Source organism: Myotis daubentonii, chromosome 21 (genome assembly GCF_963259705.1).
Source record: "Myotis daubentonii chromosome 21, mMyoDau2.1, whole genome shotgun sequence".
Lineage (NCBI taxonomy): Eukaryota > Metazoa > Chordata > Mammalia > Chiroptera > Vespertilionidae > Myotis > Myotis daubentonii.
In genome coordinates this window covers 10,526,866-10,554,114 of record NC_081860.1, presented here as the reverse complement: position 1 = coordinate 10,554,114, position 27,249 = coordinate 10,526,866, and the positions used below count along the sequence as shown (strand labels likewise).

Here is a 27,249-nt window from a genome sequence, read left to right as displayed (position 1 = left end):
CATGGATCGGCTGCCTCCTGCACGCCCCACAGTGGGGGACCGAGCCCGCAACCCGGGCATGTGCCCCGACTGGGAATCGAACCGTGACCTCCTGGGTCATGGGTCGATGCTCCACCACTGAGCCACGTCGGCCGGGCAACAATATTTACTTTGTATAGTTTCATTATTATGTGCGTTTCCACGTAAATACGTGAATAGAAGATGTCCAAGGATGTGTACCAAACTATAATGGCTCCAAGGGGTGTCCTTTTCAGTTTTGCTTAGCTGACTTTCAAACTATTTCACAACAAACTTGCGTCCTAGAGAAATAATAGAAGCATAACATGTGTACGATGCAGAAACTGGAACACTGGTGCGCCTGGGTCCAGGGGGCACTTGGCTGGTGCCAAGTTCATCTGCATGTTGCTTAGAGAATGAGGGACCCAAGCAAAGAACTAAGATTGAAATCAGGCTGCAAAGGCGTCTATAATCCCTCCTGCCCCTCCCTCCACCACGGTGTGAATGCCTGTGTCTGCTTCTCTCTCCACTGAGCAAACTCAGTTCCGTACCTGCTCCCAGGGCCCACTCTCCTCCGATTCCTATGCGTCCTTCAGGCAGGCTACCCTCCCCTGATGAGGCCTGGCCTCCGTCTCCACATTCCAGTCATGCTCCTGAGATGATGCCTGGGCCACCTTGATGAGACGGAGGTGTCCCCAGTCCAGGCCACCTGTTGGGACACAGGGCATCTTTCAATGAATGTGTCTCCACAGCTTTTCTGGCATCGCGTTTCTGGCACGGTGAGTCATTCGGAACAGAATCTCATTTGTAGGTTGTTAAAGGCACCTCCCTGATTTGTAAAACTAATGAGTAGCCCGAGCCGGTTTGGCTCAGTGGATAGAGTGTCGGCCTGGGGGACCCTAAGGGTCCTGAGTTCGATTCTTGTCAAGGGCTTGGACCTCAGTTGTAGGCTCCTCCCTGGCCCGGGGCCCTGATCGGGGCCTGTGCAGGAGGCAAGCAATCGATGTGTTTCTCTCTATCTCTTCCACCCTCCCTAAAAATCTATGGAAAAATATCCTCGGGTGAGGATTAACAAAACAAACAAGCAAAGAAACAAAACCCGAAAAAACACACTAATGAATAAAAGCCACCCTGTACCACGCGATGCGTGGGCTCATTTAGGCCTCACTTTAACCCTGTGAGACGGGTGGTCCCACCTCATTTTACAGACGGTAAGACAGAGAAGCCAACTTGCCCAGAGATTTGCAGCAAGTACGCCTGGGCCCTTGAACATAAGATGCTATCTCTGCAGCCCCCAGATCTCCTGACCCCCAATTTATAAGTGGGGGAAACTGAGTCTGAGTTCTTTCCTGCGGCTGTTATGCACCCAAGTTAGCAAGTGGGAGAAGCTAAAATCTGACAATCTCCCTGATACCCGCCGCCCTCCTCCCCTGCGCCCTGTCACACTCCATGCTCTCCCCTCCCCCACGTGCGCCCGGACACTGCACTCACTCCCCACTCCCCCGCGTGCACTCCACCGGGTGGCACATACTTGTGGCAGTTCCAAGAATCTGTAAGAATGTGCTCTCTTGCCCTGGGGGCTTTGGACAGGCTGTGCCTTCCCATGCATTTGCCTGGCACAGGCCTACGCATCGAGATGTAGCCTCTTCCGGGAAGCCCTCCCTGACCACCCTCGTTGGGAGTCCTCTCTTAGGTGCTTCCTGGGTTCATCTTTGCATGCATCACCTGGCACCGTGGTTGCTGCTGTCTTCTTATTTCCCTGCGGGTCTGCAAGGCCTAACGGCGGACCTTTGCACCCATCTCAAGAGCAGGCACCCAGTAGGTACTCAGTAAGCATTTGTTAAATGAATGCTTGACCATCGGAGCTGTGCTTCGCTTTGGAGGATACGACTTAGGTGCACGAATCTGGAGGAAAGAAAATGATAGAAATGTGTCATCCTATTAAGGGGGCGTAGTGGCCGAAGGCTCTGAGGTCTTGGGGGGCTCCGTGTGCTGATATTAAGACGGTGGTGTCCTCCCTGCCCAAGCCGAGTCCCAGGCTACTGTTTTCTCACTCCCAGTCAGAAACAAATCATGTTCTGAGTGACTGCAGTCATTGCTCACATCACCGGGAGCTGGTTCAGGGTGGGGTGAGGGGCAGTGGCCTTGGGGCTCCAGTCTCGGAAGGCCCAGGCCTCCTGGCTGCGGGGGGGAGGGGTGCCGAGGAGCAGGTCGGTCCGGGGAGGCTGCAGTCATTGGGGGGGGGGGGGGGGGGAGACAATGGGGCTCAACATCTGCTCCTCGCTGGGAGAAGGGACCCTCCACTGAAAAGCCGGGGAAAGCAGGGAAGTGTGGGAGGAATTGATGAGAAGGGGTGGAGCCAAGGAGATGCAGCCGGGAGGAAGGAAGAGAAGGGGAAGGAAGGGAGGCGGGCGGCGAAGGCTTTCCTTCCCTTCCCTGACCTGGTCTGGCGCGCCAGCCTCCTCGGGCATTGTTTCCTGCGGAAACTCCGGGGGCCCCGCGGAGACCTCCCGTTTCCCCGCAGCCCCTGGCAGCGGCCCCGGTCCCAGGCATCCAGCAGGTGCTCAATACTTACTTAGGGGGAAAGGAGACATGCGGCCAACTTTTACTCTGGGAACTTTTCCCCCGTCCTCTGCCCACTCCGCCCGAGAAGCCGAGGGCAGAGCAGGTCTTGGGAGCACGCCCGGGCGCCCCATGAATAATTGACCCTCCGTGGCGGCTCTGCCCGGGGACAGCGTCGGAGTCGAGACGCGGCTCCGCGTGGCCGGCTGCCAGGGGGTTGGAGGCCCCGGGTCCGGCCTGCCCCGGAGCCGGGGGGAAGCCAGGCGGTGCCAAGCCCCCCGCAGGGAGGCGCCAGGGCCTGACCCTGCGCGGCGAATGGCCACGCCTCGACGCCCCCCAGCAGTGCCCGCGGGGCCAAGGGGCCGAGCCCTGGGATTGGAGGGTCCCCGGGGGCCGCCCCCCCCGCCCTCCCCCCCGCTCCTCTAGCCCCTGCCCCGCGCGCGCGCGCGCGCTCGCAGCCCGCGCCGCGCCCTCGAGCCTGGCTGTCCAGGGCGCTGCAAACAGCTGTTCCCAGGCTCGTGTGCAGTTCGGAGCGGCGCGGGGACGCCGGTTCCGAGCCCATCTGCCGACTTTAAAAAAAACACACAGGAGTAAAGAGCACACCCAGCTCCCACCTCGGGCCGGGGTGGGGCGGCTGGGCGGCACCCCGAGCCGCGCTTCCCACCCCACTGGCTCCCCTTCGCCGGGGCGCCTCAGGCTCCCCCGGGGCCGGGGGGCGCGCAGTCCCCGGGCCCCTTTGTGCCGGGCCGGGCCCCCCATTTCCATGTGAGGCGCTGCCGCTGCCCCTCTCCCCCGCTTCGCTTCATCTTTGTTCCCCTTTTCTGAGAGCAGAGGAGAGAGAGAGAGAGAGAGAGAGAGAGAGAGAGAGAGAGAGAGAAGGAGAAAAAAAAGGCGTGACTTGATTTTCAAACGAAACTCCCACAGCAAACAAAACCCTTTTAGAGAAATAAGAAAGGAGGAAGAAGGAAGAAAAGAGGGAAGAGAAAAAAAAACACACACACACAAAAACCGGGCGGGGAGGGGAGGGGGCAGCGAACACCGGGCAGGCTTTCCATTTGAGTGGGAGAGTTGAAGCGAGAGGCAGAGAAAGAGAGGAAGAAAAAAATCCTGTCTGCGGTGGAAAGAGAAAAGAAAACTTGGGCTGACAGGAGGGGGTGGGGGGTGGAAGGAAGTGAGAAAACAAAAGAGAGATAAAAGGGCTGCTTTCTGTCTCTCTTCCTCTGCGAGCTGGCTTAGGAGGAGCTGTTTTGCATCCCTTCACGTCAGCCCTGCCTCACTCCCTTCTTCCTGGGAGGGAGAGAGAGAGAGAGAGCGAGAGGAGAGAGGGAGAGAGAGGAGGAGAGAGAGGGAGCAAGAGGCAGAGGGAGAGAGAGAGAAAGAGAGGAGCGGAGGGCGGGCGCGGAGCAGGCGGCGGGCGCGCGTGGAGGCGGCGGGCGCGCAGCAGCAGCCGGCGGTGGGCACCCGAGCCCCCGGCCCGCGAGGGCCCCAGCGCAGGAGCCGCGCCCGGACCAGGGTGAGTGTCCGCGCGGCCCCGGCCCCGCAGCCCCGGGCGGGCGGGCGGACGGGCGGGCAGGCGGGCGGCGGCGGCGGCGGGGGCGCGGGGGGCGCGGGGGTGGGTCGCTGCGGCCGCGGCCGGCCCGCCCCCCGCCTCTCCCCGGGGACGGTGGCGCGCAGGCCCGCGCCGCGCTGCAAACATGTCGCCTATTCCCTTTCACTTCCACATTCCCGCATGCCGGCGAGCTGGAGGGAGAGAGGGAGAGCGGGGAAAGACGGAGAGATGGCGTCTGGAGAAGGGGGGGCGGGGGTGAGAGGGGGAAGGGAGGGAGGAGAGCGCGCGAATGAGAGACCGAGAGGAAGAGAGAGAGGGAGAGAGAAGCAGAAATGAAAGGAAAGCAACGCGGTGGCGGCGGCGCGGGAGGCCCGGGCGGTGGCGGCGGCGGCGGCGGCTCGGGGGCCCGCACGTGGGTGTCCCGGCGCCGGTGCGCTCCCCCCGCCGCCCGCCCGGGACTCAAAGTTTCGCCCCCTCGCCGCGCTGCCCCGCCCCTCGGCTGCCCACAAACTTTATTCTCCGAGCGGGTGGGGCAGCCGTGCGTCCCCGCCACTCGGGGTGGGGGAGGGCGGAGCGCGCCTCCGGGGGGTGGGCTGTCCCCGAGGGCCGCCGTGCGCCACGGGACCCCCGCCGGGTCGGCGTCGGGGCGCCCAGCCCGGACCTGTTGAAGACGCTCGCCGGCTGGCCGGGTCCCCACGGCCTGTCCTGAGTCTCCCGAGTCCCAGTCCCCCTTCCTCGTCTTCCACTCTCCGCGTCTCCTCGCGGTCATTTTCCTAATTGGACGGCGCTGGGGGGTGTGATCGTCGGCGTCAGATCGGGGGGCCTCGAGGCTGCGGGTGGGCGCGGGGGCCCGGGGACCGTTGGGGCAGCCCGTCCTCTCCACCCCGGGCTTGGAGATCCCACAGATCCGGCGCCCTGCCACCGCACCCCCAAACCGCGGACTTGCTAACTCGTGCGTATCGGGTGTTGTTATTGTTTTTTTTTTTCCCCCCAACTTGCCTTTTAAGATGACTTTTATGGTCGCTGCCACTGCATGCCTCCAGTCTGAGCAGTCGTTGGGGAAGATGTAAGAGGCCAGGGAGGTGCTTGCGTGGGTTTTAACTAACCCCAAGCGGTCATTCATGTCTCTACGCTCCGCGATGGTGCGGGCAAGGCGCAGCCTTAGCCTTAGTGCGTTTTCACGGGGACACCACGGGGTGCTGGTCTACTGCTGCATGTCCTGACTGCTAAGGGGGGCCCTGGGCGCCTTGATTTCTGTGCCAAAGAGGGAGCTCCCAGCCGGCGTCCATCTGAAGGGGACATGCCCAGTTCCAGTGGGCGCCTGGGAAATGTACAAAATTTCCCCACAGGTGTCGGGAGCAGGACTTTGCACCCTTGAGGGTCACCCAGCCACCTTTGAAGCTACTCTTTTCAACCCTGCCTTTGAGAACATGTAAGTAAAATCAGTCCGAGTTCGTGTCTGCCAAGAAGAACGCCTTCAAAGGACCTGCGGGGCCAGGTGGGGAGGGCCAGAGACACCACCCCCAACTGTCATTAGACGGTAGAGAACCGATCCTTGGTGTCTGGGATCAAAGCCGAGGGCCTGTCTGGTTTTGATTTGGGCGACGCGGCGTGGCTGTCCCTTTCTCATTTGTTTTCAAGTGAATCTTGTTTTCTGGTGGTTTCGTCAGGTGGCCCTCCGGCCACACGTGTCACCCTGTGCCAGGCACCTGCCCGGCTTGGAACAGGACCTCTTAATTGGTCACCTGTCGTTCCAGCTGGATTCGTGCTCCAGCCGCCTGCAGGGCCTGGCTTGTCCTGCCGCTGGGCAGTGGTATGGAGCTGCTTTCGCCTGGGGAGGGGGCATTGGACGTTTGGGTCACGATTTCTTTCCGCCAGGCCCCCCCCCCCGCCCCGTGTGCGGGTGGAGGGGTGCAGGGAGTTGAAGTGAAAGGCAGACTCGCACTTTTTCTGGGTGAGTCTTTGTCCTGTGGTGTGCGGCCAGCAGGTCACTTGGTTCTGTACTTGGGTCATTTCTCACAACCAGTGAGATTTATTTTTAGGCTCCCTTTCTGGCGACCAGGAGACAGGAAAGATCTGGAATGGTTTTCAAGTTGGAAGAAGGGAGACGAATGGGAACCCTCCCCCTCCCCCCGAGATTTTGTGCAACGACTTCTATTCTAGCTTTGCCTCGCGGCCCAGAGATATTTCTATCGGAGTTGCGCCTGGAAAGCTTGAGTTTGACGTCAGCGGGGAGGACAGAAGTACAGTGGGAGTCGGGTGCACCTGGGAGGATGCCCTCGAAGGCGCCCCAGCTGGCTGGCTGACCCAACCCCCAACCCCGGGGCAGGGACTCATTCTGTTGAATGAAAGGTTCTGGGAATCTGCTGGATCTCATGTGAATGGTGGTTGATCCCAGCACTTGGACTTCAAAGCCGGAAGAGGACCTGAGAGGTTGTCTGAAAGAAACCCAGGCACGCCCTCGCTGCTTTGGCTCAGTGGATAGAGCGCCGGCCTGCGGACCCAAGGGTCCCGGGTTCGATTCCTTCTGGTCCTCCCCGGCCCAGGCCCTGGTCAGGGCGTGTGCGGGAGGCAACCAATCGATGTGTCTTCTTCTCACATCCATGTTTCTCTCTGTCTTTCCCTCTCTCTCTCTAAAAGATCCATGGAAAAATATCCTCGGGTGAGGCTTAACAAAAGCAAATAAATAAATAAAAATTAAAGCAATAGAAGAAACCCAGGCATGAGGCCCCACAGTAAGTGGCAGGGTCAGCCCTTGATCCTGAGCTTTCAGAGTTCATGTCCCCTGCTCTTTCCACAAGGCTGCCGCCTCTAATGGCTCTGAGAACATGAGACCGTGGGCGTGTGCTCTGCGCATGAGACGGGCAAAGGAGCCGCTGTGTCACACATACTGTCCTAGGCCGTGGTTGGCAGTTTGAGCCACATGCGGCTCTTTGGCCCCTTGAGTGTGGCTCTTCCACAAAATACCACGTGTGGGCGCCCGCGCACAGTGCGATTGAAACTTCGTGGCCCGTGCGCAGAAGTCGGTTTTCGGCCTGGGCGAGGCTATTTTGAAGAAGTACTGTTGATATTTGGCTCTGTTGACTAATGCGTTTGCCGGCCACTGGCCTAGAGGGTTTGGCCGGCCCGTGTGACTGCTAGGGGAACCGGGTGCTTCTTGCTGTTTTCACATGGACTTCACAGTCCAGCAGGTCGGCGGGCTGTTCCCAAGCCACACTGAGCACTTAATTTTTTAAAATATATTTTTATGGATTTCAGAGAGGAAGGGAGAGGGAGAGATAGAAACATCAGTGATGAGAGAGAATCATGGATCGGCTGCCTCCTGCACGCCCCCTACTGGGGACCGAGCCCACAACCCGGGCATGTGCCCTTGACCGGAATCGAACCCGGGACCTTTCAGTCCGCAGGCCGACGCTCTGTCCACTGAGCCAAACAGGCCAGGGCCTCACTTAGCACTTTTTGATCCATAATGCTTTCTTCATGCTTTGGTACTTGCGATTTATTTAGGATTGCTGTGGGGAGAAGATGGGGATGTAAGGGCCAGAGACCCGAAGTCTCTGGGTGGATTAAGTCTCCTTGTTCAACATCATTTGCATGACGGTCGAGGGCCTTTTTTGTTCACTGCGAAACCCCTGTGCCAAAAACCGGGCCTGGCACGTGGAGGGCCCTCGATAAACGCGTGTTGAATAAACGTATTGGACATCAGGGCAAAGATTTGCCTCGCAGGAGGAATCCGAGAATGATAGAAGGAGGCGGGGACAGGCGGTGATTGATGGGAGCTGCAGAATTGTGCAGTGGCACATTGCCTCATATGCACTCCGGGCAGGTACTGCGGGAGGGGCTGGGAAGCCAGAACCCTGAATGGGGCGGGGCCGCTGGGCGGGGAGACGCGTGCAAAACAATAGTGAGGCCTCCGATTGGACCGGATATGGGAGGATAATCATAATGAGATATCTTGGGCCAGGCTTGGCTAAGTGCTTGACGGACATCATCTGTCCTAGTCGTCGCAGGTGCTAGCTACGCCAGTGCCATTCCCACTTGGCACGTTGGGAAACCGCGGGGCACGGGGCAGTTAAGCGACTCATCCAGGGGCACACAGCTGGCACCTGAACCCAGGCAGGCCGACTTCAAGCTTTGCCTGCCTGGAACGGCAATGAGGTCGGGCATCTCTGCCCACAGCCAGGAGCTGGCACTCCGAGCTTTGGGATTTCCTCGAAAGGATGGCAGTAGAGCCCTGGCCGGTGTGGCACAGTGGATAGAGCGTCGGCCTGCGAACTGAAGGGTCCCCGGGTTCGGTTCCGGTCAAGGGCGCATGCCCGGGTTGCGGGCTCGGTCCCCAGTAGGGGGCGTGCAGGAGGCAGCTGATCCATGACTCTCTCTCATCATTGATGTTTCTGTTTCCCTCTCCCTTCTACATTGAAATCAATAAAAATATATAAAAAAAATAAAAAAGGGTGGTAGTAGAAACAAAAAAGGAAATTGTTGGCTTGCGGGGGAGTGAGGCTGTCAGGGAATGCGCCCCCTCCTCTCTTTGCCAGGGCCCGCACAGTGCCTGAAGACCACTTATTTACCCAGTGAAGGCTATGAGGGGATGGGGATTCGGGGGTGGGTGGGCTTAACGATTCCCCAGGCTGAGTGGTTAGTACCAGGTTGGGACTATTTTCCACTTGATAAAGATCTGGGAGACTTTTTTTTGGGGGGGGGGTAGGTAGGGTATGCTTTTCAACTTAAATTATGGTTGTCATGTATTTGAAACTGGTCAGAATTTTATTTATTTTACTTTTTGTAATATATTTTTATTAATTTCAGAGAGGAAGGGAGAGTGAGAGAGAGATAGAAATATCAATGATGAGAGAGAATCATGCATGGATCGGCTGCCTCCTGCACGCCCCACACTGGGGATCGAGCCCGCAACCCGGGCATGCGCCCTTGACGGGAATCGAACCCGGGACCCTTCAGTCTGCAGGCTGATGCTCTACCCACTGAGCTAGGGCGGGATGTGCACGTCAACTTAAATGCTGGTTGTCAGGTATTTGAGACTGGTGGGGATCTTAGAGCTCGATGTGTCGCTGTTGTCCTTGCGGCCAACAGAAAGAGTTTTCCACGCGTGTGAGCCGGACCCTCCGTCTCCAGGGCGAGGGTCCAGGCTGTTCCAGACCCAACCGCTCGCTGCCCTGTGACTGACAGCGTGAGATTTGCCAGTTGCTGAGTTGGTCCCGTCCGCGGGAGACAGACATTAAACTAATAATTACCCAAATACTCTTTAATTACAGTGGTTACAAATGCTTCAAAGGAAGGAGTGCAGAGGGCACGGGAACTGACAGGCCGGGAGGCCGGGAAGGGAGGCGGCCCTGAAGCCAGAGCCTTTAAACAGCCCGTGAAGGGTGGGGTGGGGAGGCCTTCCCCAGGGTGTGGCGGCCCATGGACCTTGACATAGACCCTGGCTACTCTCTGTGGTCCCTGCACCAGCAGCATCACCATTTCCTGGGCGCTTGTTGGGAATGCAGACGCTCGGGCTGCTCGGCCGACTTGCTGAATCTGCTTTTTTTTTTTAATCCTTACCCGAGGATATTTTTCCATTGGTTTCTAGAGAGAGTGGAAGAGAAAGGGGAAGACAGAGAGAAACATCGATGTGAGAGAAACGCATCGATGGGTTGCCTCCTGCACGCGGCCCCAACCAGGGCCGGGGCCGGGGAGGAGCCTGCAACCGAGGTCCGTGCCCTTGACCGGAACCGGGGACCCTTCGGTCCGCAGGCCGACGCTCTCTCCACTGAGCCAAACCGGCCAGGGCTGAGTCTGCATTTGAACAAGATTCCAGTGCCGGGTGAAGTCTGAGAAATGCTGATGGAATCGAGGTACTGAATTGAGGTTCTGGGCTTTGCTGGGACGGAGTTGGGTGGCCTCGGGCAGGTCACTTCTCTGGGAAATGAGGGGATCAGAGCAGCTCACATGTGCCCCCTGGCTTCTCTGGTGCCGCCTGCAAGTGTATTGAGGTCCCGGGTGTACACAGCACCCACCTCTGAGCTGCCTCTGGTGGGGGCCCGGCAGCCTCGTCCACGCTCTGGTCTGACTTCATGAAGCAATGAGGAGGCTAGAGCAGTGGTTCCCAGCGTGGGGCCCACGCCCACAGGGGGGGTAATTTGATGTTTAAGGGGGGCAATTCGAGAATGAGTTCTTCACAGTGAATTTTTTGCATTTCTTCTGGTTCCAGGGGCCTCCTATACAGTCTATGAATATTTATTGTGTCATATTTATGCATTTCAGTTCTCTAGTCTATGTTTTGAAACTTTATTTGCTATTTTTAAAAAATATTTCTTTAATTGAATTCAGACAGGAATGGAGAAGGAGAGAGAGATAGAAACATCAATGATGAGAGAGAATCATTGATTGGCTGCCTCCTGCACGCCCCCTACTGGGGATCGGCCCACAACCCAGCATGTGCCCCGATCAGAATCGAACCCGGGACCCTTCAGTCCCCAGGCCCACGTTCTATCCACTGAGGCAAACCGGCTAGGGCTATGTGCTTTCTTTTCATATCACTTTCTGTTAGTATTATTTTTTTAACCATTTCTTAGCGATTTCTCCCTCGGTACTTCAACTGTCCTTCCGTTCTTTCATTTTTCTCTCTCATGGATGCCATGTTCTTTGGAAGCTTGTTTAGACCAAGTTCATGGCCTTTGAGTCTTCCTCCACGTGAATAGGAGCTCACTTTTTGAATAATAATAATTCTATGTCTGGGGGGGGTCACGGGGGGTGCGGCGTCAGGATGTTAGAGATGCTTGGGTGGGGCGTGGCCACAGAAAGGTTGGGGACCACTGGGAAAGACCATCAGAGCTTTGGAGAAAGAGCAGAATAATTCACAAAAAGCGCCTGGGCTTTTTTGCACACAAGGGAGGTTGTCTTAAGGCGACTCGGGAGGATTTGGCCTGAAGTGAGAGGAAAACTGGCCGTGGTCACCAGGGCCTTGAGGAAGAAAAGTATAACGTTTCCCAGAACGAGGGGGGGAGGAACCTGCTTAACAGGGGTGCATGTGGCCACGATACTTTACAAGTTGCCACGGGCTCTAGCTGGTGTGGCTCAGTGGATAGAGCGTCGGCCTGGGGACTGAAGGGTCCCGGGTTCGATTCCCGTCAAGGGCACCTGCCCGGGTTGTGGGCTTGGTCGCCAGTGAGGGGCGTGCAGGAGGCAGCCGATCCATGATTCTCTTTCATCATTGACATTTCTCTCTCTCTTTTCTCCCTTCTTCCTCTCTGAAATCAATAAAAAAATATATTTTTTTTAAAAATATATTTTATTGATTTTTTACAGAGAGGAAGGGAGAGGAATTGAGAGTTAGAAACATCGATGAGAGAGAAACATCGATCAGCTGCCTCCTGCACACTCCCCACTGGGGATGTGCCTGCAACCAAGGTACATGCCCTTGACCGGAATCAAACCTGGGACCCTTGAGTCCGCAGGCCAGCGCTCTATCCACTGAGCCAAACCGGTTAGGGCTAAAAATATATTTTAAAGAAAGAACTAGGGGCCAGGGCCTTTCTTGGCGGATGTCCCCCAGCACTTACTATGGGCCAGGCACCATTCTGAGCACTTCCCATTCTATTCGCTCATTTGCCTTGAATAACTTTCCAGAAGTCGCACACCTAGGAAGTGTCAGGACCATGATGGTACCCAGGCAACCCGGCTCCCATGAGCTGATCTTAGTAACTGGACAGGTGAGACGGGGGCTGGGGGTGGCGAGCTCTTGTTGGTCGAACAAGAAATGAGCTTACAAAGGCCCCTGCTTCACGGGAAACGGGAAGGACTTCGCCAGGGAAACGTGTGTTATGATGAGTAGCGCTGGGTTGCCAGGCCAGCCCATGAGAGCCTGTGTCACGATCGGGCCCAACGCATGCTTGCTTGCAAAGGAAGACAATGAGGAAACGAGCCTGGTGCGGCGCTGCACGCCAAATGGAATGTTCTAGAATCGGATAGAAGGGGCTGGAAGAATTGCACTGCCTAAGGGGAGGGGAGGTGGTAGCAGGAAATTGTGTAGATTCTGAAAGAGGGGATTAAAGGAGGTTAGAGGCCCAAGCAGGGCCAAATGTATGTCCAATCAGCAGCTTCAAAAGGTAAAGTCAGCCCTGGCCGGTTTGGCTCAGTGGATAGAGAGCGTCGGCCTGCGGACTGAAGGGTCCCGGGTTCGATTCCCGTCAGGGGCACATGCTCCAGTTGCGGGCTCGACCCCCAGTGAGGGGCGTGCAGAAGGCAGCTGATCCATGATTCTCTCTCATCATTGATGTTTCTATCTCTCTCTCCCTCTTCCTTCCTCTCTGAAATCAATAAAAATATATTTTTAAAAAAAGATAATAAATAGCATTTTTTAAAAAAATAAAAGGTAACATCACACTGTTTTTTTTTTTTAAATATATTTTATTGATTTTTTACAGAGAGGAAGGGAGAGAGATAGAGAGTTAGAAACATCGATGAGAGAGAATCATCAATCAGCCGCCTCCTGCACACTCCCCACTGGGGATGTGCCCGCAACTCAGGTACATGCCCCCGACCGGAATCAAACCTGGGACCCTTCAGTCCGCAGGCCGACGCTCTATCCACTGAGCCAAACCGGTTTCAGCCACACTGGGTTTTATTACCCGCTAATGAACGTGTATAGCTCACAGACCTGACCCTGCCCCCACCCCGGGCCTTCCCCCAAGTATAGAGGCCTTTTGTCTCCTCTCTCATTCATTTGTGTGCTATTTGAATCTTTATCCGCAGGCATTATCTGTCAAATCGGTGTATTTGTAAATGGAGCGAGAGGACTGCGAGAAGTGGGGTGACCTCTGGAAGGGGTTGGGCTCCGTCTCCTGTCACCGTCGTCATAAAGGAGTTTCTGATATTAAATATATATGCTCTATTGTGTGTGTATTTTGGGAGTGCGGAGAGAGCTGTAGGAACTGTGAGGGTTTTCAGTGCAGTCGGAAGCGGAGAAGAAAGGATCACGTTGTAGATCCACTGCCTTCCCTTCTCCATCCCCCCCCCCCCCGCCCCGCTTCCCTGATCCCCCAACCCCCAAATCCTGGGGAGGTGATAAGTAGGGAATCAAAACCAGGTAGGAATGATCACTTGGGAAAGCAGGCATGTCCGCCTTTGGGATTTACACGGGAAACTGTAGCTTTGTTCATGACTCTTGGTGACCTGTGGTTTGCCTTCTGGGCGGCGCCCGAATGCCACCCCTGACCCCATCCCATTCCCAGGGGCGCAGCAACAGGGTGCGTGTGTTTGATAAAAAGCAATTGCCAGCCCGGCCAGTGTGGTTTGGTGGTTGAGCGTCGACCTATGTAGCGGGAGGTCAAGGTTCGATTCCCGGTCGGGGCACATGCCCGGGTTGTGGGCTCCATCCCCAGTGTGGGGCCTGCAGGAGGCAGCTGATCCGTGACTCTCTATCATCATGGATGTTCCTTTCTCTCCCTCTCCCTTCCTCTCTGAAATCAATAAAAATATATTAAAAAAACAGTCGCCAGATGTTAACGGTGGTTCCATGTGTCTCTCCAGCTCACAAGGACCCCCTCCTAGCCGGCCCCTCGTTAAGAATCAGGTGCCCTGCCCTGACCGGTTTGGCTCAGTGGATAGAGCGTCCGCCTGCGGACTGAAAGGTCCCAGGTTCGATTCCAGTCAAGGGCACATGCCTGGGTTGTGGGCTCAATCCCAGTAGGGGGCATGCAGGAGGCATCCGGTCAATGATTCTCATCACTGATGTTTCTTTTTTTCAATCCTCCCCAAGGATATTTTTCCATGGATTTTTAGAGCGTGTGGAAGGGAGAAGCAAAGACAGAGAGAGACATCAATGTGAGAGAAAACACATCGATTGGTTGCCTCCTGCATGCTCCCCAACCAGGACCCCGACTGGGGAGGAGCCTGCAATTGAGGTACGTGCCGTTGACCGGAATCAAACCTGGGACCCTTCAGTCCGAAGGCCGACGCTCTATCCACTGAGCCAAGCCAGCCAGGGCAGCGGTCAGCAAACTGCGGCTCCCGAGCCACATGCGGCTCTTTGGCCCCTTGAGTGTGGCTCTTCCTAAGCCTTAGGAGGACCCTCATTAAGTGAATAACAGTGTACCTACCTATATAGTTTACGTTTAAAAAATGTGGCTCTCGAAAGAAATTTCAATCGTCGTACTGTTGATATTTGGCTCTCTGTTGACTCATGAGTTTGCCGACCACTGGGCTAGGGCCGACCTGACTTTTCCGTGGCAGGTACTATTGTGGGGAGTCTTGCCCCCAGTGGGTTCTGGGTCCTCTTTAGATCTTTCTGGTCCTGTTTTTCTACCAGCCCCTCCTCTCCCGGCTACACGTGGGGGCCGGGGCCATGGCTCCCTGCAACTCGCTTTTCTCCTGTGACTGTGGTTGCCGCCTGCTCAGCGAGGGCTCCTGGCCTCTAGCCCTGTCCTCACGTCACCTGAAAGCAGCTTAGAGCTGGGATTACACTTGTTATAGCTTTGGCTATACCTGGGCTTCTTTCTACCGTCTTATTTTGTGCTTTCTTCTTTTGTGATTCTTCTTCTTTTTTTTTTTTTTTTTTGCTGTACTGCTTCGGAACTTACACACTCTATTTCTGTTCTCGTCACGCATGCAGAATGCACAGGGTTTAAAGTCAGTCGGCGTCTATACATCTCTTTTGAGATAACGTGAGAAGCTCGGAATGCTTAAAGCCACCGTCGTCCGTTGCCATGCGGTGGGTTAGCTACGCCGTCTTTCTCTCTTGAACTCTACACGTTGGGCCTTGTTTTGAAATATTTTTATTGATTTTAGAGCAGTGGTTCTCACCCTCCTGGCCCTTTAAATGCAGTTCCTCATGTTGGGACCCAACCATAACATTATTGTCGTGGCTACTTCATCACTGTCATGTTGCTACTGTGATGAATCGTCATGTCAATATCTGATAGGCAGGATGGTCTTAGGCGACCCCTGTGAAAGGGTCGTTGGACTGTCAAAGGGGTTGCGACCCACAGGTTGAGAACCGATGTTTTAGAGGACGAGGGCGGGAGAGGGAGAGAGAGGGAAACATCAATGTGAGAAGCATCGATCAGCTGCCTCCTGTAACGCCCCCTACTGGGGCTGGAGCCCACAACCTGGGCATGTGCCCTGACCCTGAATGAAACCCACACCCTTCCCTGCTCAGGACGATGCCCAACCATTGGGCCACACTGGCCAGGGCGAACTTAAAAACAAAACAAAACAAAAAAACAACCCCATCCACGGCCAACTAACCCAGATTGCTCTCTTCCTGTCTCTATGCCACCAGATACCTTGCTCTGGCCCGTTGTTCCCTTGATGCCAAATGCCTTCAGTCCCTCTTTGGACAAAGCCCTAGTCCAGCCAGGACCGATGAAAAACTTTCTCTGGGCCTCCCCACCCCACCGCTTGCAGAATTAGCCTTCCCTTCCACATTCGCGGCCACTGTCACCTCACCTCTTAGTCCAGGGGTGGGCAAACTTTTTGACTCGAGGGCCACCATGGGTTCTTAAACTGGACCGGAGGGCCGGAACAAAAGCATGGATGGAGTGTTTGTGTGAACTAATATAAATTCAAAGTAAACATCATCACATAAAAGGGTACGGTCTTTTATTTCAATAGTTTTATTCATTTCAAACGGGCGGGATCCGGCCCGCGGGCCGTAGTTTGCCCACGGCTGTCTTAGTCTGTAGCTGTGCGTGTCCAGGCCCCACACTGGACCCTGAGTGACTTCAAAGCTCAAAGCTCAAAGCTGTGTCATTTATTGCTGGAGGCCCAATGCCTGGGCAGAGTAGTGGCTTAATAGATATCTATCGATTGAACAGAATCTGTGCCAAAATCAATACTCTCTTCTTCTCGTATAGTCGTTTTTTAAAAAATCACAAGCACTAACCTGCCCCACGACTTTTGACAAGTCCATTTCTGCCGGGGTCCAACCCCAGCAGGTCCAGGGGTCCCCAAAGGCGTAGACGGAGTCGGCGAAGAAGGAATGACACGGAGACAGTGTTTAGTTGATCAGCAGCCTAGCCAGGATCTCCAGCCAAGTTCTGGTCTGGATCTCCAGTGAAGTTCTGGTTAGGATCTCCAGCCAGGTTCTGTGTCCATGTTCTCTTGCTAGGTTCTCCAGCCAGGTTCTCCAGCCAGGTTCTGTAGCCATGTTCCCTCGCTAGGTTCTCCAGGTTCTCCAGCCAGGTTCTGTAGCCATGTTCCCTCGCTAGGTTCTCCAGCCAGGTTCTGTCCAGGTTCTCCAGCCAGGTTCAGTCACCAGGTTCTAGTCAGGTTCTCTTGCCAATTTCTGTAGTCAGGTTCAGTCCAGGATCTTTTGCCATGTTCTCTCGCTAGGTTCTGTCTCTAGGTTCCAAGGCCAGTTTCTGTCCAGGATCTTTTGCCATGTTCTCTCCAGCGAAGTTCTTCTGTCTCTAGAGAACATTCTGTGTAGGTTCTGTGCCTAGGTTCTGTCTCTCTTGGTTCTGTCTTCTAAGTTCTGTCTCCTGTTGTCTTGTTACATCTGTATTTATACCAGTTGATTCAATCCTATCAATCTCTATTACAAAGGTTAGGGCGTTTCTTATCTCCATTCCAGGGAGTAAAGATTATGTAGCTTAAGCATGATTGTTCGTAAAGTGATTAATTACCCGCCTGGCACTTACTTGAGGGGTTGTATTCCCTCCCTAACTTCAGGGGAAAATCCCTACCTGGGGAAACAACCTTTCTCAGAGAGGTGACCTTGGTTAAAACACATAGTGCCAAGAAGGTGAGCAAACATTTTAAGAACCGTATGCCATATATGCCAGGTCCCTTGAAACAGCAAGGATGGACCGGCTCCCGGCACACTTCACCTTCTTGGATCTCAGTGTCCTTCGCTGTGAAATGACGGGCTGCTTCTGCGATCGCCACTCGCTCTAAGACGCCGAGATTCGGTGTAACTTGTGTGACTGTCGGTCGTGAGAACATGGGCCAACGCTTGAGTCCCGAGTGGAATGGAGGGATGAGGGGGCCGTGGAGAGCGAGAGCATGATTCTGCAGTAACTGGGCATGATTGGGAAGAGAGGAAAGAGAAGGGACTCAAAGGCAAATTCATATGAAATAAAGATGGCATTGAAAATATGTGACCTGGCCCTGGCTGGTTTGGCTCAGTGGGTAGAGCGTCGGCCTGTGGACCGAAGGGTCCCAGGTTCGATTCCAGTCAGGGGCGCTTGCCCGGGTTGCAGGCTCGGTCCCCATTGGGGGCGTGTAGGAGGCAGCCAGTCCGTGGTTCTCTCTCATCATTGATGTTTCTGTCTTTCACTCTCCCTACCTCTCTGGAAAAAGAAAAGAAAAAAAAGGAATAGTAAAATTTGTGACCTGGGACAACTTGATTGGCTGTCTAAAAAATAATAATGAACACGTTATCACAAAATAAATTTCAGATGGGTTAAAGATGGCAAATATAAAAAATGAACTTGAGAAAATTCTAAGTGTGACTGACATCTCAGAAGCCATAAAAGAAAAGATTAACATAATTGACCTAACACAAGTCAAAATTCATCATCAACAGAGAGTCTCCTAGCGTTTAAAACTAGGAGAACATTTTTGCAGCCTGCAGCAGAGATAGAGCTAATTTCCTTAATATGTAAAGAGTTCCTACAAATCAATAATAAAAAGGCCATTGACTCCATTTTTAAAATGGGTACGAACATGGACAGTTCACAGAAAGGGAAATAGAAATGTTTTTTAACCACATAAGAATGTGCTCAGCCCACTGGTAATAAGAGAAATGCAAGCTAACTCTGCTATGAAGAAGTGGCAACAAGAACAGATACTGACCCTGCTTATCCCTGCTTTCTCAACCCCGCCCCCCCCCCCCCCACACACACATACAAAAAAATTAAGAAAAAAAAAAAAAAAAAAAAAAAAAAAAAGAACAGATACTCATGATTGTTGGTAGAGCGTCAGTCACGGAGAGGATTTTGACAATACTGATTAAAATTAAAAGTGCCCAAGTCATTTTGGAAATTCCTCTCACAGATATGTTGACCTGATGCATTTTTCAAGAGAACTCATTGCGTCATTGCTTGGAAAAGGAAAGAGGAAACAACTTTAATGCCCATCAGTGGAGAATCGGTACATAAATTGTCCTGCAACAACACCGTACAATTCTGTGCAGTTGTAAAACAGAATGTGAGCCCTAGCTGGTTTGGGTCAGTGGATAGAGCATCAGCCTGCAGATTGAAGGGTCCTGGGTTCGATTCCAGTCAAGGGCACATGCCCTGGTTTCGGACTTGATCCCCAGTGGGCAGTGTGTAGAAGGCAGCCAATCAATGATTGTCATCATTGATTTTTTTTTATCTCTCCCTCTTCCTTCCTCCCTGAAATCAATAAAAATATATTAAAAGAAAAACAACCAAAGCAACAGAATGTGAACCTACCTATGTGGTCCCTGAGCTGTTTCCTTTAGTGAAAAACCGAGGGACAGTAAGTACGCCCGGCTATCCAGTCACTCTGCCAAGATACCTAGGAGACTAGTAACAGGTTTTCTCACAGCGGGCGAGAAAACCTTATCTCTTTCTACATTTTGAATTTTGTACTTTATGCATGTATTATCTAATACAAAAAGTTCTCTTTAAAAAAATATATTTTATTGATTTTTTTACAGAGAGGAAGAGAGAGGGATAGAGAGTTAGAAACATCCATGAGAGAGAAACATCGGTCAGCTGCCTCCTGCATACACCCTATTGGGGATGTGCCCGCAACCAAGGTACATGCCCTTGACCGGAATCGAACCTGGGACCTTTCAGTCCGCAGGCCGAGACTCTATCCCAGCGGTTCTCAACCTGTGGGTCGCGACCCCTTTGGGGGTCGAACGACCCTTTCACGGGGGTCGCCTAAGACCATCGGAAAACACATATATAATTACATATATTTTTTGTGATTAATCACTATGCTTTAATTATGTTCAATTTGAAACAATGAAAATACATCCTGCCTATCAGATATTTACATGACGATTCATAACAGCAGCAAAATGACAGTTATGAAGTAGCAATGAAAATAATTTTATGGTTGGGGGTCACCACAACATGAGGAACTGTATTAAAGGGTCACGGCATTAGGGAGGTTGAGAACCACTGCTCTATACACTGAGCCAAACCGGTTAGGGCACAAAAAATTCTTTTTAAAAAAATTAATGTTAATAATAGATTTGTCTTTTCTTTTTTTTAAATATATTTTATTGATTTTTTACAGAGAGGAAGGGAGAGAGATAGAGAGTTAGAAACATCGATGAGAGAGAAACATCGATCAGCTGCCTCCTGCGCATCTCCCACTGGGGATGTGCCCGCAACCCAGGTACATGGCCTTGACCGGAATCGAACCTGGGACCCTTGAGTCCGCAGGCCGACGCTCTATCCACTGAGCCAAACCGGTTTTGGCAACAGATTTTTCTTTTAAAAATATTTTTTTTATTTCAGAGAGGAAGGGAGAGAAAGAGAGAGGTAGAAACATCAATGATGAAAGAGAAGCATTGATCGGCTGCCTCCTGCACACCCTCCACTGGGGATCAAGCCCGCAACCCAGGCATGTGCCCTGGACCGGAATTGAGCCCAGGACCCTTCAGTCCACAGGCTGACGCTCTATCCACTGAGCCAAACCGACCAGAGCCAAAAAAATTCTTAGAAAAGGAAAGGAGGTGAGGGTGGAAAGGTGGGAAGCAGGCTCTCACCTTGGCTCTGCGTTTTCACACGGGCTATTTCGGGCATTTCCCTCTGTAACCCTTTGAGGGCTTGCCATTTCCACAGGCCCAGACGCTGAAGGTCTGACGTCTGAAATGATTGCCCAAGTTCACGCAGAGAGCCCGGGAACCTGGCGTGGGACATCAACATCTTCTTGTTTTCTCCTCTCATTTTCAGCCGACATCTCAGAGGTTAAGGGCCAATGGCGGTACGGCGGGGCCTAGGCCAGGGATGGCGAACCGATGACACGCGTGTCAGAGGTGACACGCGAACTCATTTTTTGGGTTGATTTTTCTTTGTTCAATGGCATTTAAATATATAAAATAAATATCAAGAATATAAGTCTTTGTTTTACTATGGTTGCAAAGATCAAAAAATTTCTGTATGTGACACGGCACCAGAGTTCAGTGAGGGTTTTTCAAAACGCTGACACGCCGAGCTCAAAAGGTTCGCCGTCCCTGGCCTAGGCCCTTCCCTCTCAGGGCAGTGAGCGTAGTTTCTTTTTTTTTTTTTTTTTAAATATATTTTTTATTGATATTTTACAGAGAGGAAGGGAGAGGGATAGAGACTTAGAAACATCGATGAGAGAGAAACATCGATCAGCTGCCTCCTGCACACCCCCCACTGGGTATGTGCCCGCAACCCAGGTACATGCCCTTGACCGGAATCGAACCTGGGACCCTTGAGTCCACAGGCCGACGCTCTATCCATTGAGCCAAACCGGTCAGGGCGGTGAGCGTAGTTTCCTCTGGCTCCAGCAGCTGGCTTGCTGGCTGGACCGTGCCTACAGGGCAAAGCTGAGGCAGCAGGTGGGGAGGCAGCCGGAACCCAGGCCGCTGCCACGTCAGACACAATGAGGGGGATTAGGGATGGGCTTTGCGTCCTCCATTTGAAGTTCCCGGCTTTTATCAGAGTGTCTGAACCTGAATATTCTTTCCAGGGAGCTTTTATGGCTGCCTGTGAACTGGCCTCAGGTAGGTCCCGGCTGCTGCCCGGTGCAGAGGGAGCCCGCACTTCCGGGGCCTTCACGTGGCTTTAACGGTGGGTGGAGGGCTTTTCAGGGCTCACGGCGCTTGGTACTTAGAAGATTCTGGAAGAGTCCCTTTTTCTTTTCTTTTTTGGTTAATCCTCACCCGAGGATATTTTTCCATTGGTGTTTAGGGAGAGTGGGAGAGGGAGGGAAAGACAGAGAGAAACATCGATGTGAGAGAAACACATCCATTGGTTGCCTCCTGCACGAGCCCCGACCAGGGCCCAGGCCGGGGAGGAGCCTGCAACCGAGGTCCGTGCCCTTGACCGGAATCGAATCGGGGGGCCCTTCGGTCTGCAGGCCGACGCTCTACCCACTGAGCCACACCAGCTAGGGCAGTGGTTCTCAACCTTCTGGCCCTTTAAATACAGTTCCTCACGTGGTGACCCAACCATGAAATTATTTTCGTGGCTACTTCATCACTGTCATGTTGCTACTGTGATGAATCGTCATGTCAGTATCTGATCTGCAGGACGGTCTTAGGCGACCCCTGTGAAAGGGTCGTTCGACCGCCAAAGGGGTCGCGACCCACAGGTTGAGAACCGCTGAGCTAGGGCAACAGCAACTTTTTCTCTCTTCCGACCCACAGCTGCAATCAGATAAGCATGTCTCTAATTAAAGGAAAGGGAGACGTGTTTTTTGTTTTTATTTTTTGGGTGGTTATTTTTTTTTTTTTGTCTCGCAGAAACACCTGTGCTGCTTTCAAAGTAGGATATTGACGGTTTCCTCTTTGCTGACGCGCAGTGCCGTATGGAGAACAAAGCTGAAGTTGTTGGCATATCTACCACGAGGCTGGCATTTACAAGGCATAGCTTCGCCGGGGGAAGAATCTGATGTCTTTTTTAAAATATATATATATTTATTGATTTTTTTTTCTTACAGAGAGGAAGGGAGAGGGATAGAGAGTTAGAAACATCGATGAGAGAGAAACATCCATCAGCTGCCTCCTGCACACTCCCTACTGGGGATATGCCCGCAACCAAGGTACATGCCCTTGACGGGAATCGAACCTGGGACCCTTCAGTCCACAGGCGGACACTATGTCCACTGAGCCAAACCGATTAGGGCGAATCTGATGTCTTTAAGAGACAGAATCACCCAGCACCACCTGTCCTCAGGCGCGGTGTCATATTTAGTTTCTAAGTTGGAGTCATCTCTTAAGAAAGGCAGGGTTGCCCTGGCCGGTTTGGCTCAGTGGATAGAACATCAGCCTGCGGACCCAAGGGTCCCGGGTTCAGATTCCGGTCAAGGGCATGTACCTCGGTTGCAGGCTCCTCCCCAGCCCGGGCCCTGGTCGGAGTTCGTGCAGGAGGCAACCAGTCGATGTGTTTCTCTCACATCGATGTTTCTCTCTGTCTTTCCCTCTCTCTTCCACTCTCGTGGAAAAATATCCTTGGTTGAGGATTAACAAAAAAGAAAGAAAGGCAGGGTTGTCCTGGCTGGGTAGGTCAGTTGGTTGAAGCATTGTCCTGTACACCAAGAGGTTAGGAAATCGATTGCAGCTCAGGACACATTCCTAGGTTGCTGGTTCGATTTCCAGTCGGCATGTTCAAGAGGCAACCAATCGGTGTTTCTCTCACATCAATGTTTCTCTCTCTCATCAATGTCTCTCGCTCGCTCGCTCTCTCGATCTCTCTCTCAAAATCAATAAAAACATATCTTTGGGTGAGAATTTAAAAAAAAAAAAAAAAAGAGCCTGGCCAGCGTAGCTCAGTGGTTGAGCATCGACCTATGAACCAGGAGGTCACGGTTCGATTCCCGGTCAGGGCACATGCCTGGGTTACGGGCTCAATTCCCAGTAGGGGCGTGCAGGAGACAGCCGATCCATGATTCTCTCTCATCATTGATGTCTCTCTCTCTCTCTCTCTCTCTCTGAAATCAATAAAAATACTTTTTAAAAAAAAGGGTTAGAAAGAAAGACAAAGGCAGGTCCTTTGGCGCTGAGGCCGGAATGCTTGTGGCGGTGGGAAGACCCCGGGATCTGTGGCCGCAGCTGGCGCCTCCAACACGCTGTCGCCTGTACTGCTGGCTCCTGCACCCTAAGGACCCACCCTGTCCGTTTTCATTGTCTGGCCATGGGAGTGGAAATGCTTGCACGTCACAGAGCTGTGCCCGTGCAAACTTGGCGCCCAGCTCTTTGCTGAGTGCACGAGTCTGCAGGAGACACCCAGTAACCGCTCGCCACGTGGAGGAGTTTTGAGATTTGAGGTAGACCTTAAAGCTTTCGATCAGAAAGAGGACTGGAGGAACGCAGGCTCCTCCCATTGCTTTTCCGTTTTCCCTTGAATAATTAAGTGCATGCCCAGTGGGATTTTTCCTCCCCCCCCCCCCCCCCCCCGGGCTCCAGGCCCTCCCTCAGCACAGCCCCGCTTCTGTAAACGGCACATTCTGAGTATCTTAACGCCCCTCCCGGGCGGTCCACTCCGTCACTGGCTTGCGCTCTAGCTCGTTACCCAGAAAAACTTGCCAGTCACATTAGCTGAGTTTTTGTTTTCTTTAACATATTTTTATTGATTTCAGAGAGGAAGGGAGAGGGAGAGAGAGAGATAGAAACATCATGGATGAGAGAGAATCATGATTGGCTGCCTCCTGCACGCCCCCGACTGCGGGCATAGGCACTGACCGGGAATCGAACCGTGACCTCCTGGTTCCTAGGTTGATGCTCAACCACTGAGCCAGGCCGCTGGGCTCAGCCGAGTTCTTTTGCTTCCACTGTAGAACTCGTCAGAATTTCTCTGTCAGACTTCTAGTTTGGGGCCTTTCTGCCTTAGTTGTAAAAATTCGCCCTGATCGGTTTGGCTCAGTGGATGGAGCGTCGGCCTGCGGACTGAGAGGTCCCGGGTTCGATTCCGGTCAGGGGCATGTACCTTGGTTGCGGGCACATCCCCAGTGGGGAGTGTGCAGGAGGCGGCTGATGGATGTTTCTCTCTCGTCGATGTTTCCAGCTCTCTATCCCTCTCCCTTCCTCTCTGTAAAAAAATCAATAAAATATATTTTTAAAAAAATTCATGCCGAACCAGTTTGGCTCAGTGGATAGAGCATCGGCCTGCGGACTGAAGGGTCCCAGGTTCGATTCCGGTCAAGGGCATGTACCTTGGTTGCGGGCACATCCCCAGTCGGGGGCGTGCAGGAGACAGCTAATCGATCTCTCTCATCGATGTTTCTAACTCTCTATCCCTCTCCCTTCTTCTCTGTAAAAAAATCAATAAAATATTTTTAAAAAATCTTTAAAAAAAAAGTTATAAAAAAACATTTCATTCCCTCTCTTCGGGTAGATTGACCATCTCGGCTCTGGAACTGGTACCCCCTTTTTTTCCTCCCCTTTGAATTCATTGTCGGAAGACATGGCCATTGTTCTTTTGTTGATCCAGGACGAATATAACGTTTGTTTTGCCTTTTCACACCTGGACCCCTCTGCTGGCTACCATCTCCATGCCCTGTCCCCCATCCCCCCCCCCCCGCCTCCCCAGGGACAGAAAGTGGGGTGCTGGGTGTCCTGGGGATGTGGCCTCCTCCTGGGGCTGTCACCCTCCCTGCACGGACTTGAGGCTTCTTCCAGATCTCACTTCCTCATCCCTGGAAACCACCTCTTCGTCCTTGATATAGTCCGCAGTGGTTTTAAGATGTGTCGGTCCAGTTCTGTTTCTTTCCAGATCGAGTTCAGATCCGACTGTCCATGGAGTGAACAGTCTCTTGGATCTCGTATCTCTCCCTTTTGTTTTTCAGAAAATAGCTTTTATTGATTTTTTTTTTCCTGTTACAAAGAGATTTATGATGGTTGTAGAAAATTTGGAAAACAAGCAAAAAGGAGAAAACAAAAACCACCTATAATTATTAATATTTTAGTATACTATATATATATACTTCTAGAATATATTTTTTAATTTTTAAAATACGTTTTTATTGATTTCAGAGAGGAAAGGAGAGGGAAAGAGGATGGAAACATCAGTGATGAGGGAGAATCATCCATCGGCTGCCTCCTGCACGCCCCCTACTAGGGATCGAGCCCGCAACCTGGGCCTGTGCCCTGACCGGGAATCGAACCGTGACCTCATTCAACTGTTGAGCCACACCGGCCGGGCTGTATTTTGTAATTTTAAAACGTGAGATCATAATGAATGTACCATCTTGTTACCTTTTTTTTTGCTTTTACTTAAATATGTTATTAAAAATTCCATCGGGCCCTGGCCAGCATGTTCAGTGGTTAGAGCGTCGGCCCTTACACCAAAGGGTTGCGTGTTTGAGTCTCAGTTGAGCCACATACCTGGGTACCTGGGTTATGGGTTCGCTTCCCTGCCCCTAGTGGGGGCTCGTACGGGAGGCAACTGGTGGATGTGTCTCTCACATCAATGTTTCTCTCTCTTTCTCTCTCACCTCTCCCCAACCTCTCTTCCACTCTCTCTGAAAAGCAATCGAAAAAATATCGTTGGGCGAGGATTTAAAAAAGATATTCCATTGGGTTAAACATTCTCCTGCAAGTTCCTGTGAGGGTCGCATTGGTGCTCTTTTGAACAGATGGACCATGTGTATCGCAGCAGCCTCCACATGTAGGCTGTGTCCTTCGTCTTATAAAGGGTTCTGTGGCGACGTCCTTGCCCATTTGTGCCCACTGCCCGATGCATTTCCAGGAGGGAATCCGTGGGCCAAGGACACATTCCAAAGCAGCGTTTCTCAACCTGTGGGTCGTGACCCCTTTGGGGGTCAAATGACCCTCTCACAGGGGTCGCCTAAGACCACCGGGAAAAACATCTATAATCACATATTGTTTTTGTGACGAATCACGATGCTTTCATTATGTTCAATTTGTAACAATGAAATCGGGGGTCACCACAACATGAGGAACTGTATGAAAGGGTCGCGGCATTAGGAAGGTTGAGAACCACTGATCTAAAGGCTCTGGATATGGAGCATTAAATTGCCTTCCAGAACATTGTTTCCTTTGGGGTGACTACCAAGTCTTATTCTTTTTTTTTTTTTTAAATATATATTTTATTGATTTTTTACAGAGAGGAAGGGAGAGGGACAGAGAGTCAGAAACATCGATGAGAGAGAAACATCGATCAGCTGCCTCCTGCACACCCCCCACTGGGAATGTGCCCGCAACCCAGGTACATGCCCTTGACCGGAATCGAACCTGGGACCCTTCAGTCCACAGGCCGACTCTCTATCCACTGAGCCACACCGGTTAGGGCAAGTCTTATTCTTTAAAAAAAAGAAAAACCCTAGTTGTACGTTCTTAAGACATCGCTTTCCAAATGTTTCTCTCCTGTTGGTTAAGAGTAACTGATGGGGCCCAGCCAGGTGTGGCTCAGTGGATAGAGCGTCAGCCTACAGACTGTAGAGTCCCCAGTTCCATTCCTGTCAAGGGCATGTACCTGGGTTGCGGGCACATCCCCAGTAGGGGATGTGCAGGAGGCAGCTGATCGATGTTTCTCTCTCATCAATGTTTCTAACTCTCTATCCCTCTCCCTTCCTCTCTGTAAAAAGATTAATTAAAAAATATATATGTATATATATATATAAATAAATAAAGAGTAACTGATGGGGCGCAGCTGGCGTGGCTCAGTGGTTGAGCATTGACCCAGGAACCAAGAGGTCACCGGTTCGATTCCGGGCACAGGCCCGGGTTGCAGGCTCCGTCCCCAGTGTGGAGCGTGCAGGAAGCAGCCGATCCATGATTCTCTCTCATCAGTGATGTTTCTGTCTCTCTCCCTCTCCCTTCCTCTCTGACATGAATAAAAATATAAAAAAACAAGCATGTGGCCCCAACTCCAGAGACCAGAGTTGGTTCTCCCTGGCTGTGCTGGTGTTTGTCGGGGGAGGTGGGGGAACGGTGGGTTTCCTGTGGAGGCCTCAAGCTCTGTCCCCCCCGGTCCTGGCCAGGGCAGTGCCTCTGCCCATAGCTTCAGCCCTTGCAGCCCAGTTCCTCGGGTGCCACCTTGGGCAGGTGGGGGGGACAGGTGGGAGGTTTGGTGGCATTACCAGGGCAGTCACATTGCTTAGGCTGAATGGCTCTTCCTCCCCGCACAGGCTCCGTGGTCGTGGGTGAGGCTCCCGAGGACTTCTATTTCTTTCTTTTTTAAATGTATTTTTTATTGATTTCAGAGAGGAAGGGAGAGGGAGAGATGGAAACATCAATGATGAAAGAGAATCATGGATCGGCTGCCTCCTGCACACCTCCCACTGGGGATCGAGCCCACAGCCCGGGCATGTGCCCTTGACCAGAATCGAACCCAGGACCCTTCAATCCACAGGCCGATGCTCTATCCACTGAGCCACACCGGCTAGGGACCTCCCCCACTTCTTAGCCACCTTCTTTCCTCTTCGCTCCTGGTGACACCCGGGCTGGTGCCCACCTTCCGGACCTGGCACATCCCAGTGTGTCCCTGCTCTTTCCCTGCACCCACCCT

The 27,249-nt window shown here is 52.7% G+C and overlaps 1 protein-coding gene across 3 annotated transcripts in view; it reads left to right on the top strand.

Moving 5' to 3' along the window:
- The first annotated feature begins 3,614 nt into the window (after positions 1 to 3,614).
- Positions 3,615 to 27,249, top strand: part of ZNF710 (zinc finger protein 710) — a 76,786-nt gene continuing 53,151 nt past the window's right edge. The window contains exons 1-2 of one of the 3 annotated variants that reach the window (XM_059678063.1): positions 3,615 to 4,072; positions 5,458 to 5,540. The gene's annotated coding sequence lies outside the window, so the exon portion shown is untranslated. Of the gene's footprint in view, positions 4,073 to 4,700; positions 5,061 to 5,457; positions 5,541 to 27,249 lie in introns of those variants that run through there. The other 2 variants (XM_059678066.1, XM_059678064.1) reach the window with 2 other exon arrangements.